Source organism: Peromyscus californicus, unplaced genomic scaffold (assembly GCF_007827085.1).
Source record: "Peromyscus californicus insignis strain IS unplaced genomic scaffold, ASM782708v3 Scaffold_11__1_contigs__length_118956290, whole genome shotgun sequence".
Classification (NCBI taxonomy): domain Eukaryota; kingdom Metazoa; phylum Chordata; class Mammalia; order Rodentia; family Cricetidae; genus Peromyscus; species Peromyscus californicus.
The window spans coordinates 5646642-5672405 of NW_026294402.1; the positions used below are offsets into that span (position 1 = coordinate 5646642).

At 39.7% G+C, this 25764-nt stretch overlaps 1 long non-coding RNA gene across 2 annotated transcripts in view; it reads right to left on the minus strand.

Annotated features, from left to right (window-relative positions):
- The window catches only part of LOC128119013 (uncharacterized), a 133729-nt gene that overhangs the window by 104465 nt on the left and 3500 nt on the right, over positions 1-25764 (minus strand). The gene's annotated exons all lie outside the window — the stretch shown is intronic.

Here is a 25764-nt window from a genome sequence, read left to right on the forward strand (position 1 = left end):
ATGAGATGACACAGCAGGAAAGGACACTTGCTGCCACCCCGGGGACATTAGGACAATCCTCAGAACCCAGCCTGTGGAAGCCAAGAGCCAACTCCTCCATGCTTCCCTCTGACCTCCGTGTGTGTGTGGGGGGGGTGGGGGTGGGGGTGTGTGTGTGAATGGGATGTGTGTGTGTGTGTGGTGTGGTGTGTGTGTGTGTATGTGTGGTATGTGTGTGTAGTGTTGTGGTGTGTGTGTGTGTGATGTGTATGTGGTATGTATGTGTGTAGTGTGTGTGTGGTGTGTGTGGTGTGTGTGTGTGGTGTGTGTGTGGTGTGTATGTGTGTGTGGTGTGTGTGTGTGTGGTGTGTGTAGTGTGTGTGTGTGGTGTGTGTGTGGTGTGTGTGGTATGTGTGTGTGGTGTGTGTGTGGTGTGTGTGTGGTGTGTATGTGTGCGTAGTATGTGTGTGTCTGGTGTGTGGGGGTGTGTGGGGTGTGTGTGGGTGTGTGTGTGTGTATGTGTGGTATGTGTGTGGTGTGTGTGTGGTATGTATGTGTGTGGTGTGTGTGTGTGGTGTGTGTGTGTGGTATGTGTGTGTGTGTGTGTGGTGTGTGTGTGTGTGGTGTGTGTGTGGTGTGTATGTGTGTGTAGTGTGTGTGTGTGTGTGTGTGTGTGTGTGTGGTGTGTGTGGTGTGTGTGTGAGATGTGTGTGTGTGTGGTGTGTGTGTGTGTGTGTGGTGTGTGTGTGTGTGGTGTGTGTGTGGTGTGTATGTGTGTGTAGTGTGTGTGTGTGTGTGTGTGTGTGTGTGTGTGGTGTGTGTGGTGTGTGTGTGAGATGTGTGTGTGTGTGGTGTGTGTGTGTGTGTGTGGTGTATATGTGCCACCGAAATATGTAAATATGAATAAATAAATGAAGGTAATGAAAACTAAAATAATAAGCATGCAGACAATTACATAGTTCCAATATTTATTCACATGACAATGCACTACTCATCCATAGTTTTTCCCTGGGGGATTTGTATTTGCTTCCTCATTCTCTATGGTTTATGTGTTGACGAACATCCCAGTGTATGATAAGTGATTTCTGAAGTGCAGTAATTTCACTGCTTTGGTGGCAGCACTTGACAGCTACAAGCGGTTTCAAAGTGTGTGTGTTTAGCCTCTTCTGTCATTTGAATACCCACGATTCCATCTGTAGGGCAGATTCCCAGAACTCCATTGCTATGCCAAAGGGAGCATAATGCCTTGGTAGTTTAAAATGAGCAGAATTTACACTTTCACCATAGAAAATCTCTTTTCATACCTTTGATAACAGTGAGGTATCAAATATTTTATCTTCAATCTGCTGAATAGAGCATCTGAGAATAGGGCATCTGATTGTGGATTAGGTTGTCACTTCCCAGGGGTGATGCTGACCATGTTTCTTACGTTGAAATCTATTTTACCTCTGTGAAGATGAACACAGTCCCTTCCTCCATCCTGCTGTGATTTCATGGTCTTAGGTTATGGAAGCTCTTGGCATACTAGGAAACTCAAGTCTTAGACAGAGTCATCAGTATTTGCTGGCTTCCCTTCTGACCTTTGTCATGGTAGTTTTCCTAAGTTGAAACTGTAGTATCTTAAACATGATTTAACTGATGCAACCTTCATCACACTTACAAAAGACTTCATGAAAATAATGTTTTTAATTCTCTGAGTTTTGTATAGTTTAGGACTGGAGAGATGGCTCAGCAGTTAAGGGGATGTGCTGTTACTGAAGGAAACCTGAGTTTGCTACACATCATCCGTGTAATTCACAACTCCCCAGATAGGTACACACGCACACACACAATAATAATGATGATGATGATGATGATGATGATGATGATGATAATGAAGAAGAAGAAGAAGAAGAAGAAGAAGGAGAAGGAGAAGGAGAAGGAGAAGGAGAAGGAGAAGGAGAAGGAGAAGGAGAAGGAGAAGGAGAAGGAGAAGGAGAAGGAGAAGGAGAAGGAGGAGAAGGAGAAGGAGAAAGAGAGGAAGAGGAAGAAGAAGAAGAGGAGGAGGAGGGAGATGGAGAAAGAGGAGGAGGAGGAGAAGAAGAAGAAGAAGAAGAAGAAGAGGAGGAGGAGGAAGAGGAAGAGGAAGAGGAAGAAGAGGAGGAAGGAGAAGGAGAAGCATTTAGGCTCCTCCAGAAAGTGTTCTGCTCTCTTGTCCCTTCAGTCTGGGGTCTATAGTCACTTCCTCCACTGCTGCTGCCCACAGTGTTCTCTCTTGCACTGGAGCTGTATCCTTCTCTCCAAATTTTGCCTGCTTATAACTTGACAAGTATCCCAAACCAACTCTCCTTTTCCTGAAGGCTTGTTTTATTCTTAATTGTGTGTACATGTGTATGTCTGTACAAGGTTATGTGCATATGAGCACAGTACCCAGAGTCAAGAAGAGAGTATCAGATGCTCTGCAGCTCTCCAGCTCCAGGCAATTGTGAACTGCTTCAGGTGGGTCCTAGGAACTGAACCCAGGTCCTCTGCAAGAGCAGCAAACACTCTCAAGTGATGAACGATCCCTGCTGCCCCTGGGGTCTTTTAATGTGTCAGTTGTGTTTACCTCTCATGCTAAGTGAGATCTAACCTCACGATCTCTACTTGTTTTCCTGGGAATCCAGTTTCCTTTGCAGCTCAGTCCAGGCAGCCCACCCTCTTCTCAGCCTCCTTTTATCAGCTACCCTTTCTTTGCACTTCACTTCTGTCATACCAATCTTTCTTCATTTATTATGCCATCTTCTATTGTCTTCTACTGACCCCTCTGCTTTGTGTTCATGCTCTCTCAAGTACTTCAGTATCTAATTCAAATCCAGTCTAATCCACATCAGTTTCCACTAACAGCTAAGGTCCAGAGTTAGAGTGCTCCTCTGTTGGGGTATGATGTCAGACTGGCTCTCTGCACTAGTTACTTCATGTATTACATGAGAATGGCACTAGTACCTGCCTCCTACATGTGATAAGAATATCACAAAAGTATTGGTTTTTCTCACTAGATCCATCAAGAAGTGAACTTTAGGGGTTGGAGAGATGATTCAACAGTTAAGAGCACTGCCTGCTCCTTGCAGAGGACCTAGGATCTTTTTCCAGTACCCACATGTTGGCTTGCAATTGTCTGTGACTCTAGGTCTAGGGGATCTGATGCTGTCTTCTACCTTCTTGGGCTCCAGACATGCACATAGTAAGCATACATACATGTAGACAAATACTCATAAATTAAATTTATCAGCTACCCTTTCTTTGCACTTCACTTCTGTCATACCAATCTTTCTTCATTTATTATGCCATCTTCTATTGTCTTCTACTGACCCCTCTGCTTTGTGTTCATGCTGGCACACGCCTTTAATCCCAGCACTCGGGAGGCAGAGCCAGGCAGATCTCTGTGAGTTTGAGGCCAGCCTGGGCTACCAAGTGAGTTCCAGGAAAGGCACAAAGCTACACAGAGAAACCCTGTCTCGAAAAACCAAAAAAAAAAAAAAGACTTTAATACAAATAACTGAACTGTAACCCATTTCTTCTGAATCTGTATACAAATAAGAGAGTAAAGATACATCTTTAGAATTTTAATGATCACTGAAATAGTCCTGAAAAATTTTTGGATTAAGACTTTGGAGGCTGAGTTATTACTGTGTCTATTCGATGATGCACTTCACGTGCCCACCTCTGCCTGTTCTGTAGATAGAAGACTGCGTGACACATGAAAGCAACTTAGTGAATAATTGTTGAATGAGTAAGTGAGGTTCATGTACTTAGCCACACGACTCAATGCAAAAGCAGCTTCACATAGCATCATGCTCGTAGTTCAAGTGAGTAATTTGCTGTGTTTACAATTTTTTAAATTGCTAGAAGTGATCTGAACAGTATGGATAAGAGACAATACATATCTGAGCATAACAGGAATGAGAAGAGGGAAACTATTAAATAACAACTTAGGAGGTGAGTTCTAAGCCCTTGATAGTCACTTAGATATGAGGGAAAGAGTGTGTTCTAGTTGTGTTTATGTTGCTGTGATAAAGTGCCCTGGTAAAAACAACTTGTAGGAGAAGAGTTTATTTGTCTTACAACTTCAAGTTATACTCCATCATTGTGGAAACACCAAAGTAGGAGCGGGTCATATGATATTCACAGTCAAGAGCAGAGAGGAATAGATGCACATGGGCTCACTTCCTCACATGTTTGACTCAGCTCGGTTTCCTTATTCATATATTCAGGACTTCTTGCCTAGGGAATGGTGCTGCCCACAATGGGTTGAGTCTACCCACAACAACTAACTTCATAAGATAATTTCCCTGCGAACCTGACTCACAGGCCAACTGAATGTATTTCATTGAGGCTTGCTTCCCAGATGACTCTAGGCTGTGTTAAGTTGATAATAAGGAGTATTTTAATTAATTAAAGTATTTATTGGTTAGCATCCATATGATTAGTGATGTGCTCAATAGTATACAATGGTGAGCATGCATTTTAACCTTAACATCAAAGGAGGTACAGTGTAGTAAAAAGAGTAATGTTGAGTTAGGTGAAATGTTGAGTTAGCCTTGAGAATGTCTGGGTCTCTGGTGTAGATCACTGAACGGATGAAAATATTGTTAGCAGAGAAACAAAATGCATAAGCCAACAGGCAGACAAGATGAGAACATGAGGTGTTCTCCATCCTGCAAAGGATGCAAAACTTGAGTTGAAACAAAAGAAATATGGTTCTTATGACCTGGAGGTTGGAAACTCGAGATTTCCTTGTGCCACATTGGTCCCGGGGATCAAACTCATCATCAGACAAGGCATCAAGTGCCCTTACCCACCAAGCCATCCTACTACTGGCCCAAGCAATGTCTCCTTTCGTATTTAGCCAAAGCAGAATTTCTCAGACTATACTTCAGAGCACATTCCTTTCAAACTAATTTTTGATGATAATTTAAGTCTTATTCACATGTGAAAACTCAGAACAGAACCTTCAAATTAATAGGGAAAAGCACTTTAAAAACTTCACTCTTTAAATGGATGTCTTCGCTTCTTAAAGAGAGTGATTTCTATTGCAGTCATTTCCAGTTTTGAGTTCCCTGGAGTGATTTAAAGTATGATCTTCCTTGCTAATTTTTGAGAGACACTAAATCTTTATAAATTCAGCTTTCCTCAAACTAGTGCTAAGTGTAATTGTGAGGAATAGCATGGGGAGTGATTAAAATGGAAAGTCCTGGAATGACTAAGCTGTGGAGAGAGAACAAAGTACAGACACTAAAGGAAAAACAGAGTGATTGAGAACCAGGAAGTCATGTAGAGCCATAGAAAATGATGGAACAGGATGGTGTGGAGCAGCCTATCACTAAAGTGCTCTGAAATATAGACTGGAAAATTTTATTCAATATTTTTGGATATATCTTGGACTGCAAGATGACTCAGTAGGTAAAGGTGCTTTTTGCCAAGACTGACTACCTGAGTTCAATCTCTGAGACTCCAAAAATTTGTCTCCTGACTTTCGTGCACAGGCCATGACATATATGTACCCATGTGCAAGTGTGCGCGTGCGCACACACACAGACACACACACACACACACACACACACACACACACACAACGTGAAGATAGTATTTAAACAAGGCATTTCTATGCAGCTGATAAAGGAGTGGCCTAAATATCAGGTTTGAAGATGCTGTCATGACACTTGTGCAGAGAAGGGAATCTAAGTAGGGAGAATATAGGCAGGGATGCTGACGATAGGATGCAGGCTCTGGGCATCACCATACCACCAAGCAGTGAAGCAGGAAGAAGTGCAGAGCCTGAGGTGGGATTGATGTAAAGCATTCCATAAGGCTGTGCTCATTTTATAGAGCTCCCATGGCACTAGGGGCAGATGTCACTCTTGAGAACTTCTCCACATAGACTGTATAGCAAAGCCTCAGGATGCTGAAATCATCATGAACTGCCTCAGAGATCCGAGCCCTGTGAAACAGCAAACTGGCAGAAGGAAAGTGGTAAATCTCAGTTCTTAGAATACTGTAAGCATACAAAAGACTCTGCAAGGTCATGGAAAATGATAACACATTAGCTAACGTGTTGTGCAGTCATCAGAAAGCTATGACTGCATGATCAATGCATAGCCACTTATTGCATCAAGAAACTAGGTTTTCCAGATTACTAACAGAGGAAATAGGAACTTAAAAATAAACACAAAACATGGCCTAGAAATGATAACATTGTTTCATGGCCAAATGTCAAGTCTCTGACGTTTATGAGATTAAGTTAAGCCAAGGCTCTCATTTAATCAAGCCATGCTTTTTGAGGGGGATGTGGGGACCTGACAGATCACATTTTAGAAAAGTGTTTAATTTTAACTTAAATATAATTATGGTGATTGGTGTTAGAGCTACTTTAGTCAGGAAAATGCCTTCCTTTATATAAATATCAACTTCACAAGTGGTCAGCCCTAAACAAATACACATACAAGTAATGTTAAATAGAAGCAATAAGCTGCTGCATTTGTATATATGTGTGTGTGAGTGTGTGTGTGTGTGTGTGTGTGTGTGTGTGTGTGTGTGTGTGTGTGTGTGAACAACAATTAAAGAGACATGCACTTGAGGGGTTCACAGGAGGAGTTGTAGGGGGAGAGGGAGAGGTGAAAATGATGTAAATACAGTCCTCACATATGAAATTCTCAAACAAAAATTTTAAAAGCTTAAAAAAATGCGTCAACTTTTTACTAACAGCACAGAAACAGTGTAGACAAATTATGGTGCGTGCTTTTGGAACAAGAGCAAATGTAGCCATGTGGACATGAGCTGTGTTGTTAAAACCACAGGCAAAGGTAGAGATGGCACAGTTCTGTTGGCCTTAACACAGATGAGTTTTGTGCCAGCCAAGTTTATAGTGTGCATAACAGATGGGAAGTGAAAAAACTTTTAAAAATAATTTCTGAAATACTAATATGATATATTATATCATATTATATCATATCATGTGATATGATATAATATAAAAATATATGCCTTATCAAGAAAATATCTGACGGTGTGGATATTTTTAGAGATTCCCATTGAGTATTCAAAGTGTAATATGCACACTCTTCAAATGAATCTATGTAACTAAAATTGAAGACATGAGATGGAAAAATATTCTACAGTGTCTATCAACAAGTACATAGAATTACATTGTTGGGTGTATGTGGTTATGTCAGAAAAATAATTTTCAAGAAATTATTAAATGAAAATATTAATCCCTTGTCAAGTGTCACAATTTGTGTACATCTTTCCCCACTTAGTTATCTGCCTCTTGACACCGTTGATTGGTTGTTTCTTAAATTATATCGCAACTTCATGGGTTGTTATAGTACCATGTATACTTTATGAATCTTTGCTAAAAATTATTTCCTATATTGATCTTAAAGCATATAACTTCTTCCAGTAGCTTCATGATTTTATATCTTATATGGAGGTCTTTGGCTCATTTTGAGTTGACTTTTGTGTGTGATGAGAGACGAGAGAGAGAGAGGTTTATGTCATTTATTCATGCAACCTACACTTTTTGGTTAGGACATTCTGTTTATGTTCAAGGTTATTTTTTATATCCTGTAATTTGCTAATTTCTATCTGTGCTTTTTATGTGCCCTCACTCCTCTCTCCTCTTGGTTGTCTTTGTGGTTTAGTGGCACTCTGGGCTAATGTTTGCTTCCTTTTTTCTTCTGCATATCTGTTTTCTAGGGGCACTGTACACATTTGTGCCGGGTAATGTCTTCTTGCTTCTGAATACAGGGCTCCCTCAAATATCTTAAGACTGGTCCAACAGGAATGAATCCCTCAATCTGCTCATCTTGAGGAGAATGTACAACTGCTTTACTTCTGAAGGAAGGCTTTGCTGAATTCAGCCCCCTGGGTTGCCAAGATTTTCTCCATTCTTGCTCTTCAGGGCTCTGGCCATCCCATCCTGTTATCTCCTGAAAATTATGCTTTGGCTTCAGTGGGGAGTTTTCTAAGCATGACTTGGCATTTTTCCTGTGTTTAGGACTCTTTCTCTGTCTTAGACTTTGGATGATTTGGTGCATATTTTTGGCTTACACAAGCTCTGTTTTTATTTTCAGTCAAGTCTCTTGAGGTCACTGAGCCTGGTAGATCTAGCGGTCCACATCTTTCTCATATGATGGGAAGTTTGGGGCTATTTCATTAACTAAGCTATTTTATAACTGTGTATGCCTTTTTTTTCCTGTTCTGGACTACCCAGAATGCCAATATTTGCTTAATGTATCATGTAAGATTGAAGATTTTCTTCATTTTCCCTTTTCTTTGCTTTTTGTGCAACTGACTTATTTTAAGAGGTTACTTTCAAGTTTAGGAATTCTCTCTTCCACTCTTGCTCTGTACTTAAGGTACTGGGCCCTGTTTTTGAATCTTATCAGTTGAGTTCTTCCATTTCAGGACTTCTGTTTGGCTGTTTTCCATGATTTATATCTCACAGCCAAGTTTCTTAGTTGTGATGTGAATTATCTTGCTTATTTGAAATTTCTATCTTCTCAACGCAATTCATCAAGTTTCCTTAGAATCATTGCTTTGATTTTTATCATATAGTTGCTCCACTTTCTCCCACTTTAAGGTCTAATCAATGGTGCTCCTTGGAAGGTATCAACTTTCCCTGATTTTTACCTTCGTAACTCTTGCAATCCCCTGTGATACGTGCACATCAGGATCTGCTGCTTCCACCATGTTTGTAGCATGGCTTTTGTAGTAAAGACTACTGCAGCTCGTCTTAGAAAGACACTTTGGGGACACACTGGAGAGATGGCTCAGCAGTTAAGAACACTGGCTGCTCTTCCAGGGGACCTGGATTCAGTTCCCAGCAACCACATGGAAGCTCACAACTGTCTATAACTCCTGTTCCAGGGGATCTGCACCCTCACATAGACACATGCAAGCAAAAACACCAATCCACATAAAATGAATAACTAAAACAATAAATAATTTTTTAAAAAAAAGAAGAAGAAAGAAAGACAGACACTTTGGTACAATGTGCTGATTTAGTTGCACATGGGCACAGTGATGCTGTCTCCATAAACTTTCCTCACATCATAGTCAGTGACTTTATGTGTTGTGAGTGGGCAATAGCTTTCTGAGAAAGTGCAGTGTTGCTCATGGCAACATAGAATGCACATCACATTTTATATAAATTCAGTATGAAGCATACAACAGTGAGAGAGCACCCAGAGCTCCCCTAGATCCCAATCCTATGAGCTTGAAGGTTCATGGAAGCTTAGGGAATTGAAACTTTCTATAGCCGTAATTCACGTCTACACATTGCATATGGCATATTCTTTCATAGCAATCTTTAAAGTTCGTTCTTCAAAATGTGGGGCAAGGTTAAGTTCTATGTCTGATTCAGCTTCCTTTGACCTGCCTCTTCTAGCAATTAAGACCTCTTTATGCTATAAAGCTGGATTTAAACTGACTGTAAATTGGTCTTAGTCTTTTCTCATTTTTCTAGAGTACCCACCTGTTGAAGGAGCTTGACAAGAGTCATTTCATTTTAATGCTCTTGTAATTCCTTTTTTCTTTCTTTCTTTCTTTTTTCTTTTTCTTTTTTTTTTTACAGATGCTTGGAATGCAGAAAGCTTCTTTTTCCCTTCTACAAATTTACAAGCCTGACTTCCCATGAGCAGGAATCTTAACTAGTAGATCGCTGCCACACTCACACCCAGGAAAGTGTTCTACCCACCTTCAGTGATGGGGTGACCTCACATCCAGATATCAAGTGATCTCACCCAAAACTCATCTTTCCAGAAATCTGCCTTCCCAGAAGACAGTTGTGGACGGTGGGGCTCTCTGACAATCAGAATCTGCCAGGAGGGTTTTATAGAGAGTGTCCTTTGAGGGTCCCTTGATAGGGATGGGGAGAAGAAATCAAAAGTCCATCGTGATGCACGTTCAACAGCAAAGGCCACAGGGCACACAGAAGCATGATGTCAGACAAACCTCAGATAGGAAATACTCACCCATGCTTCACAATTGCCCATGACACAGGCTTTGACATAGCATGCAGTGTCCATTCATTAAGTATCTGTTGATTTAATACACTGCTAAATTAAAAGAAATGAAAAACCATTCTTAAAAGAAGAAAGGAAAAGGACACTGTCGTGAGCATTTACAAGATGTCCATCAAACTTACAAAGTAATTTTCTTAGAGACTTAACTAGACTACTTTTCCCAGCCTGCATTACAGTTTACTATGTCCAGGAAGCTAAACTCTGCATAGTGTAAAGTGAGCATAAAGGGTAAGCCCTATTTACAGGATTGATCCATGTAAAAGTGTCCCTTTTCCTCATCTAGAGGCTAAATCCAGAGGACTTGGGCCCTGTAGGATTGAGTGAGTCCCGAGGTACAAGGAGACTCTGCACAGAAAGCCCCTGAGGGATACTATCCACCATTAATCGACTTCCAGTGAGAGTGAAGTTTAGTTGGAGAACCCCTAGAAATTGGTGACTTGTTTGTAGCAATAGCATTTTTCTGATGGTCTAAAGGTCACATGTATAATAAAAGGATTTAAGAGCTAGAACAGAATCCATTAGGAAAAAGAAAAATAGGGCATATCTCTAAAACAAGATTGAGTTGACCAGTGACCACAGGAGCCATATGCCCATCCTACACCAGTTGGGAACAGGTAAGGCCTGGGTCTCTGGACTGGTCAGCCCAGTTCTCTTGCTTGTAGGCCCTGGGGACACATTCTGTGCCCTTCCCCCATCCATTGGAGCTCCAGAGACTGGGCAGCAGCCCCCTTCCCCTGCCAAACCAAGCCAACCATCTTTTGCCACACTAGTGACCACTGGAACCATACACACCCTCCCGGACTGATTGAGAAGATCAAACAGGCCCCACCTGCACCAATTGGAAGAAGAGTGACCTGGAGCTCCACCTGTTTGGATTAAAGGAAGAAATGGGTAGACCACAGTGTAAGAGCACTTTAAACAACATAAAGGGCAATATGGCACAATCAGAACCTAGTGATCCTACAACAGCAAAACCTGAACATCCCAAAGCAGATGACCCAGAGGAAAATTTCCTTAAAAACAACTTTATTAGGATGATAGGGGCCCTCAAAGAGGAAATGAAAGATTCTTTTAAAGAAATTAAGGAAAAGACAAACAAAAAATTAGAGGAAATCAAGAAATCTCTTAAAGAAAGTAAAAAAAAAAAAAACCCAAGAAAAAAACAATCAAACAAATGAAGGAAACAGTTCAAGACTTGAAAGTTGAAATAGAAGCAATAAAGAAAACACAAACTGAGGGAATTCAGGAAAAGGAAAATCTGAGTAGATGAACAGAAACTACAGAGGCAAGTATAACCAGCAGAATACAAGAAATGGAAGAGATCTCAGGTGTTGAAAATACAATAGAGAAAATAGATTGATTGGTCAAAGAAAATGTTAAATCCAGCAAATTTTTAACATAAAACATTCAGGAAATCTGGAACACCATGAAAATACCAAACCTAAGAATAATAGGGATAGAATAAAGAGAAGAATTCCAGCTCAAAGGTGCAGAAAATATATTCAACAAAATTACAGAAGAAAACTTTCCTAACCTAAAGAAAGATGTGCCTGTGAAGGTACAAGAAGTGTATAGAACACCAAATAGATTGAACCACCATAAGTCCCCTCACCACATAATAGTCAAGACACTAAACATACAGAATAAAGAAAGAATATTAAGAGCAGCAAAAGAAAAATGTCAAGTAGCATATAAAGGCAGACCTATCAGAATTACACCCAAATTCTCAATGGATACTCTTAAAGCCAGAAGGTCCTGGACAGATATTATACAGATCCTGAGAGACCACAGATGCCAGTCCAGACTATTATACCCAGCAAAGCTTTCAATCACAATAGATGGAGAAAACAAGATATTCCATGAAAAACCAGATTTAAACATTATATATTCACAAATCCAACCCTATAGAAAGTGCTAGAAGGAAAACTCCAACCCAAGGAAGTTAGCTGCAACCACCAAAACACAGGCAGTAGATAACCTCACACTAGCAAATCCCAAAGAAGGGAAAAACACACACACACTACCACCAAAAAATAACAGGAATTAACAAAAAAATGGAATAGCCCCCTGTATCTTATTGGACCACCATGGCTTAAAGTTAGAATTCAACAACACAAATTGCAGAAAACCTACAAACTCATGGAAAGTGAACAATGTTCAAGTGAATCACCACTGGATCAAGGAAGAAATGAAGAAAGAAATTAAAGAATTCCAGAATTCAACGAAAACGGATGCACAACATACCCAAACTTATGGGACACTATGAAAGCAGTGCAAAGAGGAAAGTTTGTAGCACTAAGTGCTTATATAAAGAAGTTGGAGAAATCCCAGACCAGTGACTTAGCAGCACACCTGAAAACTCTAGAACAAAAAGAAGCAAACTCACCCAGGAGGAGTAGACAATAGGAAATAATCAAACTGAGGGCTGAAATCAATAAAATAGAAACAAAGATATATATATATATATATATATATATATATATATATATATATATATATATATATATATATATATACAAATAATAAATGAAACAAAGAGTTGGTTCCTTGATAAAAATCAATAAGATAGGCAAACCCTTATCCAAACTAACCAAAAAGCAGAGAGAGAATATCCAAATTAACAAAGTCAGAAACAAAAGCGGGAACGTAACAACAGACACTAAGGAAATCCAGAAAATCATTAGGTCAAACTTTGAAAATTGAAAAATGTAAAAGAAATGGTCAATTTTTTGGATAGGTACCACATACCAAAATTAAATCAAGATCAGATAAACAATTTAAATAGATCTCCAACCTCTGAGAAAATAGAAGCAACCATCAAAAGTCTCCCAACCAAAAAAAGCCTAGAGCCAGATGGTTTCAGTGCAGAATTCTACCAGAACTTCAAAGAAGAGCTAATACCAATACTCTTCAAATTATTTCACATAATAGAAACATAAGGAACATTACCAAATGCTGTTTATGAGACTACAGCTACCCTTATACCCAAACCACACAAAGATGCAACAAAGAAAGAGAATTACAGACCAATCTCCCTGATGAACATTGATGCTAAAATTCTCAATAAAATACTAGCAAACCAAATCCAACAACACATCAAAAAAAAAAAATCATCCAAGTAGGCATCATCCCAGAGATGCAGGATTTTGTATGCATTGGCATATGAAAATCTGTCAATGTAATCCATATAAACAAACTGAAAGAAAAAAACCACACGATCATCTCATTAGATGCTGAAAAGGCCTTTGACAAAATCCAACACCCGTTCATGATAAAGGTCTTGGAGAGATCAGGGATACAAAGAACATACCTAAACATAATAAAGGCATAATACAGCAAGCCAACAGCCAACATCAAACTAAATGGAGAGAAACTCAAAACGATTCCACTAAAATCAGGAACAAGACAAGGATGTCCACTCTCTCCATACCTATTCAATATATAGTACTCAAAGTTCTAGCTAGAGCAATAAGACAACAAAAGGAAATCAAGGGGATACAAATTGGAAAGGAAGAAGGCAAACTTTTACTATTAGCAGATGATATGATAGTATACATAAGTGATCCCAAAAATTCTACCAAGGAACTCCTACAACTGATAAACACCTTCAGTAATGTGGCAGGATACAAGATTAACACAAAATCAGTAGTCTTCCTATATACAAATGATAAATGGGCTGAGATAGAAATTAGAGAAACATCACCCTTTACAATAGCCATAAATAATACAAAATATCTTCAGGTAACTCTAACTAAATAAGTGAAAGACCTGTATGACAAGAACTTTAAGTCTTTGAAGAAAGAAATTGAAGAAGATATCAGAAAATGGAAAGACCTCCAATGTTCTTGGATAGGTAGGGTAAACATAGTAAAAATGGCAGTCTTACCAAAAGCAATCTACAGATTCAGTGCTATCCCCATCAAAATCCCAATGCAATACTTCACAGACATTGAAAAAACAATACTCAACTTCATATTGAAAAACAAAAAACCCAGGATAGTCAAAACAGTCCTATACAACAAATCAACTTCCGGACTTCAAGCTCTACTATAGAGCTATAATAATAAAAACATCTTGGTACTGGCATAAAAACAGACACATTGACCAATAGAGTCAAATCAAAGACTCTAACATTAATCCACACACCTGTGAACACCTGATTTTTGACAAAGAAGCCAAAATTATACAAGGGAAAAAAGAAAGGATCTTCAACAAATGGTGCTGGCATAGCTGGATATCTACATGTAGAAGAATGCAAATAGATCCATATCTGTCACCATGCACAAAACTTAAGTCCAAATAGATTAGAGACCTCGACATAAATACAGTTATACTGAACCTCATAGAAGAGAAAGTAGGAAGTAGCCTTGAGCACACTGGCACAGGAGATCACTTCCTAAGTATAACACTATTAGCACAGACACTGAGAGCAATAATTAATAAATGGGACCTCCTGAAACTGAGAAGCTTCTGTAAGGTGAAGGACACTGTCAATAAGACAAAAAGGCAGCATACCGAATGGGAAAAGATATTCACCAACCCTGCATCTGAAAGAGGGCTGATCTCCAAAATATGTAAAGAACTCAAGAAACTAGATAACAAAATATCAAATAATCCGATTTTTTAAAAGGGCTACAGAGCTAAACAGAGAGTTCTCAACAGAAGAATCTCAAATGACCAAAAAAACATTTAAGGAAACGTTCAACATCCTTAGCCATCAGGGAAATGCAAATCAAAATGACTCTGAGATACCATCTTACACCTGTCAGAATGGCTAAGATCAAAAACACTGATCTGATGACAGCTGATGTTGGAGAGGATGCAGAACAAGGGGAACACTCCTCCACTGCTGGTGGGAATGTAAACTTGTACAGCCACTTTGGAAATCAGTATGGCAGTTTCTCAGAAAATTAGAAATCAACCTACCTCAAGACCCAGCAATACCACTCCTGGGCATATACCCAAAAGATGCTCAACCACACTGTTATGCCCACATTGTGAGTTCCCCCCAACAAGAATACCAAGGAGCCAACTTCGGATGCAAAAACAATAAGTTTCTTTATTCAAGCCTGGGCAGGGACTTTGTCCAAAATCTCTTTACAGCAAGTGAAGGAGGAAGCCCTGAGCACTCATTTCAAGGGGTTTATGTAGGGAAAGTTTACATGCAGTGGGTTACATATCTCAGGATTGGATGAGGGGGGCAGGGGTGAGGTAGTTCTTTGAAGTTACTGGCTGAACTATAAGTATGACATTACTAATGGCTTACAGGATGCAGGGTATGTACAGAGACATAAATTTTTTACTCCCTATATCCTGTTTTGCTGAGTCCAGGATACATACATTCAGATTTATTGTTCCAGTTCTCTTTTCACGTGAGTTCAAACTCTGGTCAGCTCTAAAGTGCTGGTCCTTCTGGGTTCATTTATAAATCAGCATATACCTTTAGATGGGGGGGGGGTTGAAACGTTCAAGAGGGCTACTGATTTTTCCCCTTCTCACACCACAAAGACATTTGCTCAACTATGTTCAAAGCAACATTATTCATAATAGCCAGAACCTGGAAGCAACCTAGATGCCCTTCAACTGAAGAATGGATAAAAAAAAAATGTGGTACACATACACAATGGAGTATTATGCAATGGTAAAAAAAAAAAAACCAATGTCATCATGAAATTTGTAGGCAAATGGATGGAACTAGAAAAAAAAATAATCCTGAGTGAGGTAACACAGACCCAGAAAGACAAACATTAACATGTACTCACTCATAAGTGAATATTAGACACAAAGCAAAGAATAACCAGGCTACAATCTACAACCCCAGAGAAGCTAGGTAAAGAGGAGGACACTAAGAGAGACACACATGGATCTCCCCAGGAAGGGTAAAGGGTTAAGATCTCCTGGGTAAACTGGGAGGGGGGAATAGAGGGGAGTGGATGGGAGGTGGAAACATGAGGGCTCAAGATGGCCAAGTTGGTGAAGAGATGGGGAGGCAGAGCAATGAAAGAGATATCTTGACAGAGAATACCATTAAGGGGATGGGGAGAAATCTGCAGCTAGGGAGAAACCCCAGGAACTCACAAGACTATCCCCAGCTAAGACTCATAGCAATGGTGGAGAGGGTACTTGAACTAGCCTTCCCCTGCACTCAGATTGATGTCTACTCTAATTGTCATCATAGAACCTACATCTAATGAGTGATGGAAGCAGATGCAGAGACCCACAGCCAAAAGCACTTGACCAAGATCCTGGGGTTCAGCTGAAGAAATGGAGAAAGGATTATAAGAGCAAGCGGGGTGAGAATCATAATGGGAAAAACCACAGAGATAGCTGACCCAAGCTAGTGGGAACTCATGGACTCTGGACTAACAGCTTGGGAGCCTGCATGGGACTGAACTAGGCCCTCTAAATGTGGGTGAAAGCTGCATGGCTTAATGTGTTTGTGGGTCCCCTGGCAATGGGACCAGGACTTATTCTGGGTATACAACCTGGCTTTTTAGAGCCCTTAACCCTCTTTGAGGAGGGGATGGGGGTGGGATGGTGATAGGTGGGGGGAGTGGGAGAAAGGGACAGAGGGGGAACAGGAAAGGAAGATTTTTAAAATAAAAATATTATAAAAAAATGAGTCATATTTAAGTTAGTTTGAAATAGTTGGGGGAAGAGTTTTACGTAAAATGAATTCATTGAAATTGATTGAAGGTGAATGAAGGTGCCTATTGTAATACTTAGGCAGAGACAATAGTAAATAATTTGACACAATCCATTTTTAGAGGGACATTTTCCCAAGATAAGTATGGAGTGACGATGAGGACTCTAGCCTGAAGTCCTGCACAAACTCTACTGTGTATTTTTCATTAACTCTGGGTCATCATCACTTTCAAGTGTGTTGCCTAGTCAGGGTATTCCAGATTTTCCTACACCGTGCAGAATTCTTTATAAAACCCACCTCTACTAATTTTCCATGCATATGAGTGTACATGTGCTTCCCGTTACCTGAGTGAAGGCAAAGAATGTGCTCGTATCAGTAGTAAATTATAGGTTGAAGTAGATGTACAATGTTACAGTTTAGATTAAGCCTGCCTTCTTTCAACTTCAATGCCCAATCCATTATTTAAAAAGATATTTTGAATTAATTATTTACTAGTTTTTGACAAACTAGCTAAGTTTTAAAAATGGGAATCTGTGAATTGCCTCACAATACCCACAATTATGAAAATCCAATTTAGTCAAAGTAGTAAGCCTTATGGGTGGAAAATACCATCACATTTCTTATTACAAATGCCTCTCTACAGATGCCAACTTCTACTAGTAGAAGTAAGCCACAGAAGAAAAGGCTCAAAGCCCTGAAGGTCCTTTTGCTACAGAGCCCATGGAAGTCGATCCTCCTCTCCTGTCTCATTTCTGCCAACTGCTTCTCAGAGGGGTCTGCATTTTGTAACTGCATGTCAAAGGGGTCTTCTAGTCTGCCAGCCAAGTAAGGGCAGTTTGGCTTCTCTCTATATCTTTACTTTGAAGCTCCACCTTGAGTTTTGCTATAACATACTTCTCATTGTTTATCTCAATGTCTTGAGATTCTTCAGTTAATAAAGGGACCAGATTGTTGAGGAAATGGAAGGAAGAAAAGAAAAACCAGATCCTCGGGAACTGTGCTTAACAAAAGAGGTATGGCATTAGGAAGAAAAGACTATTTATTGCCTTTTTCATATTCAAATCTTTAATTAGTTCTGAATTTAGTTCTGACTACAGCCCAGATTTCCTCTCTTGTATGTATTTGACATAAAAATTAAAATTGTTCATAAATATTTTTATATTGTTTTGAAATTTAAAGTGGAAATACATATAAGTCTCTGGATGCCAGTTAATTATTAACCCTTTGTGAAATCAGTTAACAAGATAGAATATGGTATTTGTTAAGGTTCTGAATCAGTGCTTAAGTGCTTATGTAGTGTGCACAAGGCCCTAAATCAAGCAAGAGATACATACATACATACATACATAATTTATAGAAGAAAAAGATGTGTGGTTTTAAAAGCATCACATTGTCACTTGTCCCAAACCTGATGTACCACAGAAGTAAATGCTGAAGGCAGGTTAAGTATAGTACAGGATACTTACAGCATTCATCACACAGTTGTATGCAGATGGACGTGTGAGCTTTCTTGACCTTGCTGCTTTGACTGTGTGGGCAGAACGTCTTTCCTCACCCTCACCATTACAAAGATGGACTTCACGGATGAGAAAAGATTTTCCTTATTCTAAGTCAAGCTAATGACTGTCCTCTCAAGGCTTTGCTAATTTTAGTCATCCTCACTAACCATTCAGAGGTAACAGAAAACACTAACATTAGAGTGTCTTTTGTTACATTTTTATATATTTATTTCTCTAGCCATAAGTTTCTCTGGTCCTGCCCGGCCATGCAGTCTCACAGCCACTTATAAAATAATCATTCAGAGGCTTAATATTAATTGCAAATTATATGGCCTATGGGTCAGGCTTCCTGCTAGCTAGCTCTTATAACTTAACTCAACGCATTTCTATTGATTTATATGTTACCATGTGGCTGGTCTGCCAGCATCTTGTTGCTCCTTCAGTGGCAGGCTGGCATCTCCTCTGCCTCCACCCTTCTTTGTCTTGTCTTCAATTTGAATGTACCATCTAACTTTATCCTGCCTTGCCATAGGCCAATGCAGGTTTATTTATCAACCAATCAGAGCAACACATACTCACAGCATACAGAAAGACATCCCACAGCACTTCCTCTTTTCTGTCTAATCAAAAAGAAAGATTTTAACTTTACCATGGTAAAATTACATAAAAAAATTATCAAGCAAGAATTACAGTTACAATATCTAGTCTATATTTGGCAAAATTAAAAAATATTCTACCATCCATCCTATTTTTGTGAGTCTAAAGTTTTGTATCTAATTTATCTTTTATCACAACTAAGGAAAGCTTTAATTATAATTATATAGTCTTAACTCCATCAAAGATCCCAGAAGGGTATTACCTAAGTAAACAGGAAGCACACTGCAAGCAACTTCCAAAGTTCTAGAAAATACAGAGAAATCTGGCTGCCTGGATAGTCCCAAATTCCTCTGCAATGTTGAGGCATCCATCTTCAGTCTACAGGCCTAGAGTCTCTCAGTCACTTTCCCCTGTATCCTGTAGAATGTCTGGCAGTCTCCTCTGTGAAACAGGAACCTGCAGGACCATTTTGTCTTGTTTTGGCAAAATTCAGTAGTCATTTTCCCATGGGTCCTGCATGTCCAGTTTATACAACACACTATCAAGCAGTCCAGGAAAGAGCAATTTTTTTGCCTAAATGGCTAACTTCTGCCATAAAGAAGCAAACTCTATATGGAGTTTCTTCAATGACCATCATCTTCTCTGAAGTAGATTGTTGCTGCCTCAATGTCCAGAAAAGCTCTTAAAACATTTTAAATGCCATATTCTGTAGATCTTTGAAGTGTATGAAGATTATTTACCTAATTGAATTATGTCTATGTATACCTAGAAAACTTAACTAACATGACTATAAGTTTGATTATCATAGATGACTAAAAAAAAAATCTGTATTTCTTAATTATACATTACGATTTTAATTGAGTTTCATAAATATAATACCTTAAACAAGAGTAGAAATATATACAGTATAACAAAATTAACTTTAAATTTGTATCAATAAACTAAAATCCATACCAAAGCAAAACATTTCAAACAAGTTGTTGCTCTTTAAAAGTAGATTAAAAAATCTACCATTTTATCCTATCATATCTATAATACTTCTCTCTCTCTCTCTCTCTCTCTCTCTCTCTCTCTCTCTCTCTCTCTCTCTCTGTGTGTGTGTGTGTGTGTGTGTGTGTGTGTGTGTGTGTGTGTGTATATCATGGAGCATGAGTAGAGATCACAGGGCAGTTTGCATGAGTCAGTTCTCTTTATCACCAAGTGGCCCCCAAGGACTGAACTCAAGTTGCAAGCTTGGTAGCAGGCACCTTTACCTGATGAGCCATCTTGCCATTCCTAGAACATGTTGTGCACCATTTAAATGATGGACTATTTTTCCTGGTCACTTGATCACACTGATATTATCATCCAGGTGAAAGCCCCTCTACATAAATAGGACGCTGTGCAGTTAAACACACAGGCTGTCTGAGGGATGAGGTTAACACCACATCATTCTTCCTTTGCTTTGGCAATGATTCATTTTTATTTCAAAATTTAATAGCAGAAGAAAACAGATGTCTAGTGAGATTGTACTTGGTACAGGAAAGAATAAGTTAATATATGATGCTAGGATGGTACACATAGCTGAGTTCAACAGGAAATGGGAATCTGTTCTAGCCCCAGATGCTTTCTGTTTCCAGTGAGCCCTATCACGGAGTTCTCTGCCAACACTTCCATCTCCAGGGCTGCCTGAGGATCATGGTAGCCAAACCAAGAAGATAATATGTTAATTTTCAAGTGAGGCCAGTCAGAAAGCAGAAATGAAGGGATTATGGTGTGTGCATCTCAGCAGAGTGACAGGGTATCTGTCACTGAGTAAAAGTTCCACTTGAAACTTCGAGAATGAACAAGTGAAAGCAGGGTCCTGCCATGCAAAAATCCTGGATGGTGTGGGATGAAGACGGGGTTGCAACCAAAAGCAGAGAGGGGGACCTTCAAGGGGAAGTAAAGGAGGCAAGGGAAAAATTACTCAGAGTCAACACATGCTTGTACTAAGCAAAACGTGTGCTGACAGCTTTGCTAGATGCCAGGTAGGTGGGAGAGAAAAATAGGAATGCCAAAAGAATACAAAACACTGCTCATGATAATTACATGCTACAATCAGAAGGAAACCGTGGCTTCTTACTGTCTTGGGAGGAGGATAATCTTGAGAGTATAAAACCTAGGTGAGTTTTCCAAGGCTGAGTGTGTAAAAACCTAAGCGTGTAAACTGATATTCAGTTTACACTGAATTGGTTGTAACATGTTGTTGCCGTATCTGCCAGGGTTTAATTTTCCTTCCTCTTATATTTCCAATATCTCATCTCCATGGGCCTCTTTCTTTTACATATTTTCAAGTGTCTCTCTTCTTGCAAGAACAATAACATCAAACCTTCCAGTTATTAGTATCTTCTCTCCTCAAAAACCCCTGGTGCCCCGTTGACCCTCCTTCCTTCCCTGTGGATTGGTTAAGTGCCCATTGGGTGCTTGGCTGTGTCTTCTGTTCTGATTATCTAGAACAGGACCTTTGCGTATGTGTCTTTCCTGCTGTGGAAGAACCCAGAGCGACAAACAAGGGTGCAAAGTTAGGTATTTGTAAGGGAGACACAGGAAGTGGAGGGCACGTTTCCACACATTCTCATCTTGCTTTCAGCTCTCCACCTGGTGGCGTTCAAGCCAGGTCACCTTATTTGATGGAGTCAGCATTACCAAAATCATAAAGTATCTGTAAACACCAAATTTAGTGAAAAATTCAGCCTTTGTTTTAAATGGTTTCTTTGCTTCATTTGACATGATTGCCTCCTAAACACCTGTAATTTAAACCGCTGGCATAAGTTCAGAAAGCACACTATTTAGAGACTTTCTTTGAAATATGTATATATATATACACACACACATATCTAAATAGATCTACATGTGTGATATACAATTGAGGAGGCTCATACTCTATTTACTCTGTGTTTGGATAAAAGTTCTTGCTTTATCTTCAGATGGGTAAATTCACATAGAAACAGACACATTTAGGAAAAGCCTTCTAGTGATGGATTAAGGATCAGAAGAGTAAGCTGACTTCTAACATTCAGAGACAGTGGAGAAACCCATTGTTAACCTCTTCCTAGTTCTATTGGTCTCCTTCCTCTTCCTCCTCTTTTTCCCTGCCCTCCTCCTCTTCCTCCTCCTCCTTCTTCTTGCAGCCCAGACCTCAATAGCACAGGGCTCTGTGACTATGATGACATTTGTAACAGCATAAATAGGGAGAGTATCTCAGTCCATCCAGGCCACTATATAATAAAGTACTCTAGACAGGGGTGTATGTAAACCACAGAAATTCATTTGTCGTGGTTATGGAAGCAAGTACAAGGTCAAGACAGTGGAATTTCATGTTGAGGGTCTGTATTCATAGATGGTACCACCAAGCTATTTATGCACAGGCCAGGAGGAATGAGATCTCCTGGGTCTCTTACAAGGACAGTCAACTCACTCACAAAACTCTGTCCCCACAAGTTCAACCTCCCGTTGACATCATGTTGACGAGGACATTTCAGCAGATGGATTTGCAGGGTACACAGGATTTCTGTCCATGGCAATTTGCTACAAATGCTAAATAACCATATGCATGATGAGCTATTTTATTGCTATATGGAAACAAATATTTGTAAATCTACTCAATGCAAGGATATAAGAGTATAGCTGAAGAGGAGATTTATATTTTCCCTTCTGGAAAGTCCCTATCAACTCAAAATGAATCCTTCTACTTCTCTTTTAGGAAGACATGGACTTGGATCATTGTCAATTTCATTATTATTAGCAGATTATAATCTAGAGTGAGCACGGTTTGGGTTATTATAGCAAAATACCTCTAAGCAGATGATTTTCCCCACAGTTCTTGTGTCTCTCACAGTTTTTAGAGGTTACAAGTCCAGGGTCATGGTCCTAGGGCTGGCTTATTAGGAGACTTTGCTTCCTGGATTGCAGATAGCAACCTTCTCTCTGTGTGTCTCTCTCTGTCTCTCTCTCTCTTTTGCTTTATCTTTGTATGAGAGAGAGACATAACACCAATTTCAACCTCTCAATGGTGTGCTCCTATAGCATCTTAACAGATATTAACTAATCTACTTTGGCAATAAGGAAAGCCTGGCTTAACACATTTAATAACTAGTCATATAATAAGGAAAAGAAAGGCTGTAAATGATGTTATAACTCCCATCCAGATGCTGGTTTCAGATTGGCTATGAATCATGCCACTAGTTCAAAAGATCATGTGGAAGGGAATAAAAAGGATGAAATAACAATGAAAATTAATTTTCAAGAAAGGCAGAAGACAGAGAAACTACCTCCAAAGTTTACACAAATGCTGTTAAAAGCAAAACCGGTAGCAAAGCCTTGCAGAAAACCTGGTGTGTTAGGAGTCCGCAGAAGATGACAGAATCGCAGAATGACCTCAAGTCACAAGACACATAAAAATACCTACGAGGAGACCCAACTCTAAATGACAGTCCTAGTGTGCTCCTCTGTTGCTGTCGTACACACTGACCCAAGAGCTGGTACATCTTAAGGGTTGTACTCCATCACTGAACCTAACCAAGGCAGGGACTGAATCAGAAACCACAGACCAATGCTGCTTACTGGCTTGTGCCAGCCTCGTGCTCACCTACGTTTCTTACACAGGCCAGGCTCACCTGCCTAAGGATGGTACCTCCCAGACTGGGCTGGGCCCTCCTACAACAACGAGAAACAAGGAAATGTCCAATAGACACTGTTAGGAGAGCTTAAACATGAATGTGCTTGGAGGTAGTATTTCCCAGTCTCATACACATCAAAGGACTAAAAATTGTATTAGCAGATGTTTCTTCAATAATATATTATTTCTCCGATGACAAGTTTGTACATGTATACGATGTACTTGATCATATCCATACTCATCCCAGCTTTCCTCTCAAATCCCTCTTACTCTCCCTGGTTACCTCCAACAAACTTCCCTCCTCCCTTCATGGTCTTTTCTTTGGTTTTATATGCAGTGAGTTGAGTTGGTGCTGCCCAAAAGTATGTGAGTGTGAGGCCACCCATGGGATCATGAGCAACCTATAAATGGACATACACCTACCCCAAATGACTGGCCTTTACCCGGTAGCTGCCAACTGCTAACAGCCCCTAGCTAGGACTGAGTCTTAGGAGGCCCTCCCCACTCCATGCTGGAAATCTGTCACTTAGTCTCAGCATTGTAAGCAGATAATTTTTTAAAAGACAATAAACAATGTGATCAGACCCAGAGGTATGTGGAAGAAAATACCCAGAAAACAAACACAGGGAATGAAAACCCAGAACCCCACTCAGATCTCATCACATACTTCTTATATTTTTTGGAATTACAAATATTCACCAACTGTTTTTCAGGTTACATCGTAATTAGAATTCTAGCACCCTAAGGAGAATGGGATATGGCATAGCCACTGTGGGAGGTGAGTTGACAGTTCTGTGTACACCTATTATGTTGGTCCTTGGGTCTGCGATCACAAAACACCGTGCACTCACTGTGCAGCTTAGATGCAACAGGAATTTATAGCACTAATCAGGGTATCATCAAAGTGGCAGACCCAATTTCTGGTAATAATCTCTCTGGTTTACAGATGGTACTTCTCACTGTGTCCCCATGGGGTAAGAGGGACTAGGCAGCTGGCCACAGCATATTGCTCTCCCAACAGCCTCACCTCACAGGATTGTCATGCTGGCAATACAGAGTCAATGTATGAATTCTGTGGAGATCATAAGCAGACCACAGAACACATGAATAGTTCTAGCCATTTTATTTCTAAACATTTATCCAAGAAAACTGAAAACATATGTATACGAGACTTGTATACACATTTTGTTAGGAAATTTCTAGCAAAACTTATAAATCATACAACTGTTTATCAGCAGGTGCATATGCAAATACACCATAGTATATTCATTCATTGGATTTCTACCTAGCAACAGAGAGCAAATTATTGATACATGCTATAATAGAGTTGAAAATCAAAGTATTATACAAAAAAATCTGAGATAAAATCTAATGTAGATCACATTATATAAGCTGTAATAAAAGTCTTTGTTTATAAACCATATATTTTTCAAATAAATAGAGTGAATTTCCATAGAAATGGCTTATTTTAGGAAGGTATAGATAGTATGCAAAACATGTCTGGAGAAGCTTGTAATACCAGAAAGCCAAAAAAGTGTTCAGAGCACTCCACTCCATGCCCACCCATCTTGACCACACATGATAGTGAAATACATCAACTGACACAAAGGATGGCTGAAGGAGTCCCCAGTCCTCAAAGCTGAAGAAACTTGAGGAACAAAATGTATCCATAGTGGTACATACCAAAGACAGAATAAAGTAGGAATGAGGGTAAAGGGTGCTCCCCCATGCAGAATTACACATAAAGCTTTCAAGTCCTGTTCACTGTGAACCTGACGCAAGGTAGTGAAAACAGCACTTGCCAACATTGACTTTCTTTGCCAAACCCATGAGCCTTGACTTCCTAGAGAATGTCATCCTAGAAGAGTTCTCAGGACTAATAAGGTCATGAAATACAAGAGAAGAGAAGCCATCATAGCCCAGAGGAGCCTGGGAAGCCCTTAAAACAAGGAAACAAGGTGTCCTGGTGGGATCTTGGGAAACAAAATGGAGATTAAAGGAAACTAGCATACGCCCTGGGCACTAGTCAGCAGTTCACTAACGGCCACATGCATTCTGTCTCGGAGGCTGCACAGAGGATGCACACACACTCTTTATTCTCTGCTAGATTTTCAATAAATATACAATTATTCCAAAAAATAAGGCCTATTAATAAAAGTCTTAAAAGCACTTATATCTAAGACAGAGAATAATTTAATTTAACACAACAGTAAACCAGGCAGAGCTCTTTAGAAGCCCTAACACACAATGACAGAGGCAGATCGCTGGTTAGCGGTGTGGGCAGTGACACCCCAAGGCAGAGATGAGAAATGATGAAGGGATTTTAAAGAGCATGAGTGCACTTTTGAGGCAGAAGTTCTG